This window comes from Trachypithecus francoisi, unplaced genomic scaffold (genome assembly GCF_009764315.1).
Source record: "Trachypithecus francoisi isolate TF-2019V2 unplaced genomic scaffold, Tfra_2.0 Lachesis_group14, whole genome shotgun sequence".
Lineage (NCBI taxonomy): Eukaryota > Metazoa > Chordata > Mammalia > Primates > Cercopithecidae > Trachypithecus > Trachypithecus francoisi.
The window spans coordinates 35631514-35639674 of NW_022681459.1; the positions used below are offsets into that span (position 1 = coordinate 35631514).

General features: G+C 42.5%; 1 long non-coding RNA gene across 1 annotated transcript; it reads left to right on the forward strand.

Moving 5' to 3' along the window:
* Positions 1–1060: 1060 nt before the first annotated feature.
* On the forward strand, positions 1061–2064 carry LOC117096700. The gene is made up of 2 exons (XR_004442593.1): positions 1061–1112; positions 1525–2064. It is a non-coding gene; the product is annotated as an uncharacterized LOC117096700 (long non-coding RNA).
* The last annotated feature ends 6097 nt before the right edge of the window (positions 2065–8161 follow it).

Here is an 8161-nt window from a genome sequence, read left to right on the forward strand (position 1 = left end):
CCACTCACACTCGAGAAGAGGTGGTTCTACAAGGTGGGTACACTGGGGGTGCTGCAATGTTGAGAGACTGTCTGAATTCTGCCTACCACAGCTTGCCGGAGGAGGTGATACTTGAATTTGATTCCAAAGGATGAGTGGAATGAGCTGACCTAAAAGATGGGAAAAGCATGCAAAGCAGAAGGAACAGCATGTGCAAATAAGTAAGAAAGAACACAGCATAGATGCTAGCAAGATCCAGATGCTATGCCTAAGGAGATCCAACTGTGTCCATGAAATATGTGCAGTTTTTAAACTATATCAATGATACCTCAATACAACTTAAAAAAAAAAAAAAGATCTGTACGCTGACTTCCTTTGCTTTGGGGTCGCATCTTGAGATGAGCAATTTCCTCTAGAGCTCACTTTGAAGAACAGATAGCTAACCAGCAAGAATTAAATAAAAAGAACTCTCTCCATTGACCAAGAGAATCTTGGATTATTAATTCTGAATGTCAGCATGGCGGGGCCACCTCTGGTGATGTTCTAGGTAAGTATGTTTTTTGTATTTGTGGTGGTTGGGTTGATGGATGTGGTTATTTCCTTCCAGAAATGTTGCCACCTTAACTCTAATGAACTATAGCTTTAATGAACAAGGTCTTTTCACAGAAGTGTTGTGTCTCTTCAATTATGTCTTGTTAAGCAAACCTTTTTCTTGTTTTCTTTCCCCAAACAAAAAAGGTAAAAAAACAAAAACAAAACAAAACAAAACCAAAACCCTACACTTTTTTTTTTTTTAATCCAGGGGAAAGGAGTTGGAATAATTATAGATTGTTTCCCTCTTGTAATTACATAAATGTCTTTCTTTGTGTGGACTGTCCTTTTACTGGACATTTTAAAAATCAAAGATGTTTACATTTCTGCAACACATTTGAAACAAATGAAGCAGCCATCCTGCAGGGAAATGGCATTGACGGTTGCCATGGGAACCGTGTGAAGTCACCGAAAGTAGATTATCTCATAATGCATTACCCAGTGTCAGAAACAGGCAGCCTGACTAGAGAACAAACTACCAATTAACGAGCGAGGAAACAGGGCCAGAGAATTGGAACAAAATACAAAGCTGCCTCCGAAAGGTCATGTTCAAGCTACTTTATTGGTTACTTTGCTCTACCCAAACCAATTATTCTGATTGCTTTCTGCCCATATAAATCTACTGTAACCAGTTCAGACTTCCATATGAAGAATATCCAGAAAAGTAGAATTTTATATTTTGGAGAAATTTTCAGTATTCGTTTTTCTTTTTTTTAAAATCCTTTTGCTCACTCCGTGAGCTTTTTAAGTTATTATCTTTGTATTTATGAAAACATTTGGGCGGCAGTACGTGTAATTAAAGGTGTGAGTTCTAGTATCAAATTGTTTGAGTAAGAATTCCAGCTTTGCCTCTTTTTAGTTTTTTGGTTTTATACAAATAACTATGCCTGTAAGCATTGGTCTCCTTGATTGTAAAGTGGGAATAGTAATACCAACTCTCGCTATATCTTGTAGGCTTATCTTGTGGATTAAATGAAACCAGTCCAAACAAAGAGCATAATGCCTGTGTTTTGAAAGAGTTTGGTGGTGTTTATCTAAAGAAGGTATCCAGATTTTCTACGTTAAATGAAGCCTGTTTTTGCCAAGCCAGGAATTTAAAAAAAAAAAAGAAAAAGTTCATCTTGTTAAAAAAGAGAGAGAGAAAAATATGTGTTGATTACAAAGTCTAACTTCAACTGTCATCAAAATCACCTAGAAAGCTTTATCAAACCATAGGTTTTAGGGGCTCACTCTAGACCTACTGGCAAGAATCTCTTGGTACAGGGCACAGATACGTGCGTTCTAAATAACCTCCCTGGGTAAGTCTGTTTCAATTTAGCCACCTAAGAATCACTTGTCTCCTAAGAGTCATTTGGCTGTGTCTATTGGAATGCGTTTTTCTAAATCCTATTTTCTGGGTTTGGTCAGCTCATGCGGGGTGCTGCCTGGGTAATGAAAATTTCAACAGGCCTCTTATGTGATTCTGATGCAGGTAGTACAAAAAGCATAAAGGATAAAAAAAAAAGAGTCTCTCCAGGTCCTTTTCCCACTCAACCTCACTTTACCACTTGGAAAAAAAGGCTCTCGTGATGTTCACAGCTGCTTAGGAGTACGGATGGAGTTTTTCACAGGAAGAACAAAGAGGCTAAAACTTCTTTCTTCCATGTAGCAAGCTGTTCTCTCTATCTCTTTGGTAACCCGGGCTGCTTCCTTTCCTCTACTTTCCTTGTAAGGCCAAAGAGAAACCAGGCTGGAGGCTGGGCATGATGGCTTATGCCTGTGATCTCAGCACTTTGGGAGGCCGAGGCGGGTAGATCACAAAGTCAAGAGATCGAGACCATCCTGGCCAACATGGTGAAACCCCATCTCTACTAAAATTACAAAAATTAGCTGAGTGTGGTGGCGCATGCCTATAATCCCAGCTACTTGGGAGGCTGAGGCAAGAGAATCGCTTGAACCCGGGAGGCAGAGGTTGCAGTGAGCCGAGATCACGCCACTGCACTCCAGCCTGGAGGCAGAGCAAGACTCCATCTCAACAAACAAGCAAACAAAGGAACCAGGCTGAGACCACTGGGAAGGAAGCCTCCCATGAGTGGTTTAGCCACTTCTATTCTCAGTGAGGAAAAAAAAATCCCCTTTGGACTTGTTCTTCTTTATTTCGTTTGGTTACTGGAATTGAGAGAGTCAAGGAAGTGATGTGCTGGCTTAACACCTGGGTCTCAGAAAAACGTGCATACACACAAACAAGCCTGGATTTGTAGCCCTTGCTGATTTCCATGGTGTAAATACGCCAACCTGTGGCTGATTTCAAGCTGCCAACCATGAAGTTACTGAATGCAGATGTGGGAAGAAACATGGACAATCTGTTCTCCTGAGCCAATCCAAGCCAGCTCCAGTACATCTCGGGGTCATATCAGATGACTAGATTGTGGACCCATTAGAAATAAAGCCACAGAGGAATAGGCCACTTGGCTGAGGTCTTCTAGCCTTGGCCTTAAGCCAGAGGGACAGGCGTAGGTCTTCCTTAATGAAGTGTGACTCAGCTCAGCTTTCCAGGGTAGACAACCACAAGAAAGTGTAAATAAATTTCTTTGCAAATGCTGCCTTCAGTAGGTTGGTAGTTGCTGTTTGGGGTGCTGTGTGGAAGGATGCAGAGGTCCTCTCTTGGCCTCACAGGATGATTACTAGGATCATTAGTGAGGTTCAAAGTGATTTGAGGTTTGAGTGAAGGCACATGTGTTTGCCATCTGCGATGTGGGGATTCCATTCACTCATTCATTCCGGAAATACTGAGTTTCCGTTAAGTTTCAGGCACTGTTCTAGGTAAAGGGATGAGCAAGATAAAGGTCATGCAGAGGTTTGTGGGATTGGGCCCAGCTTTAATTAGTAATAAAAATTTCCCATCTGCATGCAGTTTTTATACCTAAATAGGTAGTTTGCCAAGAATCCAAGGGTCTTATTCAAATAGCTTTCCATTAGAAAATGAATGAATCCAGTATTGAGAGAGGCTCTAGGTCAAGACCCATCTCTGGAAGGAGGAAAAGGGAAAGTACAAGTGTATGAGAGGAATAAATGATACCTGTTCTATCAAAGAAGATGCATACAATGATACTTCATTTTCAGGAAGGAATGAATGAATAGACAAATAGCTTAATATATTTTCAGTTGTGGGCATTTCCTATGCCAAGACAAAAACTCTGTGGTCTAGCTAATTCATGTGGGGCTTAATACCTAGATGATGGGTTGATAGGTGCAGCATACCACCATGGCACATGTTTACCTATATAACAAACCTGCACATCCTGCACATGTATCCCGGAACTTAAAATTAAACAAACAAACAAAACTCTGTGATCTTACACACAGAGATAAGTTGGTTCTGTGGAAAGATGCAAAGATTTTGAAGACTGATAGGAATGGATCTGAATTCCACTTCTGCCACGTTCTTAACTTTCCTTCAGCAAATGTGTACTGAATGCCTGTTTTCTGCCAGGTCCCATGCTAGCTCCTGGGAAGCACAGGGGAGTAAGATCCTGCCCTCTCTTTATGGAGCTCATGGTCCATTTAAGAGCTGTGTGAGAGGTGTAGGGCAAGACAGTCAACTTCACCAACTTCACGTGTAAAATGCATATAACTTTTTTTTCTTTCTTCTTCTTCTTTTTTTTTTTTTTTTTTTTTTTTTTTTTAGATGGGGTCTCACTCTGTCACCCAGGCTGGAGTTCAGTGGTGCAATCTCGGCTCACTGACTGCAATCTCTACCTCCCAGGTTCAAGTGATTCTCCTGCCTCAGCTTCCCGAGTAGCTGGGATTACAGGCACGTGCCACCACGCCTGACTAATTTTTATGTTTTTTTGGTAGAGATGGGGTTTCGCCTCGTTGGCCAGGCTGGTCTCGAACTCCTGGCCTCAGGTGATCCACCTGCCTCGGCATGTAATAACATTTCTGAAGTGCAAATGCTGCCTTCTGAGTTCTTCTAATAATACTGTTGAAGGGCATGGGGGATTGAATGAGATAATGCAGAAAAACAAAACTAGTGCCTAGAGACAGCCAACATACATTGGTTTCTGTGTCCATGTTCCATTCCATGTTTCCTTTATAGCTGTGGGAGGTTAGGGCCACTCACGTAATGTGTTCTCTGCCCGCTCCTCTGATCTGGTCAAAATGAAAATCAAGAGCAGCCTCAGGAGGAAAATAATTCACAAAAATGTACCATGTGGTTGGAGGAGTTGGCCTGATGACTGCAGGCTCTTTCTCATCTGATTCGCTTCATTTAGCTCTAAGTCCACCTTACTTTGGCAACCATAAATGTTATCCTAAAAATCCACTCACATTTCAGTTTTTCAAGACTTGAAATAGTTTCTTCACAGAGAAGATGTTTTCATTGGGTTAAGGGCAACCCACAATGACACATGAAGTTGACATGCAATTTCATCTAATTTATAAGTTCTAGAGGTTCCCTGAACCCCAGGCTTCCATGAATGTTGAGTTCTCAGGGGACACTAGGCTGAGATTCAAGAACCTGGCCCTAGGTAGCATGAGTGGAAGCTCTCTCTGCAACAGCCAGAGATAGTAGTGCTGATCAACTCATTATCAATATAAAATGATAATGAGTAATGGTAATATATTAGAGATTGTCTCCATATAAGCTTCAAATGTTTTGCTGTCTTTCCCTCTTGCTCTCTGTCTCTCTCTCTCTTTTTTTTTTTTTTTTTGAGATGGAGTCTTGCTCTATTGCCCAGGCTGGAGTGCAGTGGTGCCACCTCCACCCACTGCAACCTCTGCCTCCCAGGTTCAAGCATTCTCCTGCCTCAGCCTCCGGAGTAGCTGGGACTGCAGGCATGGACCACCACGCCCAGCTAATTTTTTTTGTATTTTTAGTAGAGACAGGATTTCACCATGTTGGCCAGGCTGGTCTCAAACTCCTGACCTTGTGATCTGCCTGCCTTGGCCTCCCAAAGTGCTGGGATTACAGGTATGAGCCACCGCGCCCAGCCTTGCTGTCTCTTTTTAAAAGCAAATTCTTCTCTTCTCCCTTCCTTGCCAAGTCATCTACCAGCTGGTTGGATCCTGGAGAAGTGGAGTAGTTTTGGGGAGACAGTGGGAACAGGGAAAAAAGGGAACGAAAAGAATGGGAAAGGGGCAAGTGAAAGGGGGAGTAGGATGGGGAAGACTTGAATTATTGAACATTAAGGAAGGCATTTGTATTGATTTTCATCTTTTCCATAGAGAGGTAGCAAATGTAGTGGGTGATGGAATTTTATTTTTTCTCTCTTCCTTGTAATACCACATGTGAAAGTGTAAATTCTAGGGTCACTTGGTGCCCGTCTAGTGGAACCAGTAGATTTCCAGCTGGCTGTGTGTATGCATGCATTTAGATGCTCTGAGCATATGATTCAGGGAAGACTGATGTTTCTACACTCTAAAGCCTTTATTTATTTACTTGCACATGACATATTTAATTCTAAGGTGCTCAAGGCATTTTGCAAACATTAAATTAATGTTAATCCTCCCTGTGTCTCTATAAAGCAGTGAAAAAAGTCTTTTATTATAAAACATTGTGGACTAAATCTGAAAAATAGTCTTAACAGGAATAAGGGTAATTAAGAGGGATGAAAAGAGAAAGAGGCAATAGGAAAAGGAGATCCAAATGAAAAGAAAAGCCTTCTGTGGCTCCCTGCCAAGGATAGAAACCTCTGAGAGATTTTCTCTTCAGACTGGGGCCAAGCCAGATGTCTAGCATTCCAGGTGATGACTCTGTATGTGTGTTTCTAGGTTTACCTAGTAGCTACATAACCTGGAGTAAGGTAAGTCCCTGTGTGAACACTAAATTTCCATAGCTTTAAAATGGGGATTACAACAGTATCTACCCCATAGATTTATTGTAAAGAACACACAGTAGGGTTGCAGTATGTGTTACCTGAATTATCATCATCATCATCATCACCATCATCATCATCCATAAACATCAAGAAAATTTCTATCTTGATCACTGTTGGTAAAGGGATTGTTCTGCCCCAGCCAAAATTGAGTCTGAAAACTCCCGACGGTAGATATCACAGAAATGTCTCCAATTTGCCACACCTCCTTATCAATACCCTTAACAGTGTGACTTTTCAGTTCCTCCCGAGGGGTGGATTCTACTTACTTATCTCTTCAAGATGGATTTTGCGACTTGCTTTGGCCATGAGAATACAAAAGAAGTGACGTTGTTCCAGTTCTGAGTCTAGACCTTAGGTGGCCTTGCATGCTTTGATTTGTTCTCCTGGAAAGTTGTCCTGCCATCATGAGAATAAATCCAGGCGAGCCTCCTGATGATGAGAGAGGCGTGGTCCAGGAGTCCTCAGCACCCCAGCTGACAGTCATCCTAGACTGCTCAGTCCTTAGCCACCTGCAAGATGACTGCAGACACAGGAGTGAGGAGGTTGATATAGGCTGTGCCCCGCCCAGATTAGCAGGACCACCCATCTTACCTATAAATCCATGAACAATAAAAAATGATGGCTGTCTTGGCTGGGCGCGGTGGTTCACGCCTGTAATCCCAGCACTTTGGGAGGCCAAGACCGTCCTGGCTAACCCAGTGAAACCCCTTCTCTACTAAAAAAATACAAAAATTAGCCAGGTGCGGTGGCGGGCACCTGTAGTCCCAGCTACATGGAAGGCTGAGGCAGGAGAATGGCTTGAACCTGGGAGGCGGAGCTTGCAGTAAGTGGAGATCAGGCCACTGCACTCCAGCCTGAGCCACAGAGCGAGACTCCGACTCAAAAAAAAAAAAAAAAAAAAAGCTGTCTTAAACTGAGAAGTTTTGAGAATGGTTTTTTATGCAGTAATACCTAACTGCTACCACCCTCTTTTCAGATTTACTTTTTATTTATTTACTTATTTGAGATGGGATCTTGCTAAGTTGCCATGGGGAGGGTTGGTGGGAAGGTTGGTGGGAGCCACATAAAGAAATTCCTCCAGTGTCTCTAGAATTGGTACTGCTGTGGTCTGAATGTGTTTTCCAAAATTCATTTGCTAGAATTTGATTGCCAATGTGATAGTATTAAAAGGTGGGGCCTTTAGGACATGATAAAGTTATGAAGGCAGGCCCTCATGGATGCAGTTATTGTCCTTATAAAAGGACTTGAAGGAGGTGGCCCATTCTTCTTCTCCCTTCCATCTTCTGCCATGTGAGGACACAGCAAGATAAATGGCCCAGGCTCAGGTATTTTGTTATAGCAGCGCGAACAGACTGAGGCAGATACCTATCTGTCTTAGTTCACTCAGGCTACTGTAGCTAAATGCTATAGACTGGGTGGCTTGTAAACAACAGAAATTTATTTCTTATAGCTCGAGAGGCCTGGAAATCCAGAGCATATTTTGTGACTGGTGAGGGCCCTCTTCCTGGATCACAGATGGCCTTCCTCTTGCTGTGTCCCACATGGTGAAAGGGGCAAGTGAGCTCTCTGGAGTCTTTTTTTATAGGGGCACTAATCCCATTCATGAGGGCTCCACCCTCATACTCTAATCACCTACCAAAGGCCCCACCTCCTAATACCACCATGTTGGTGCTTAGGTTTCGGTATAGGAAACCTAATATGGGATGCGGGCACAGACATTTCATCCATATCAT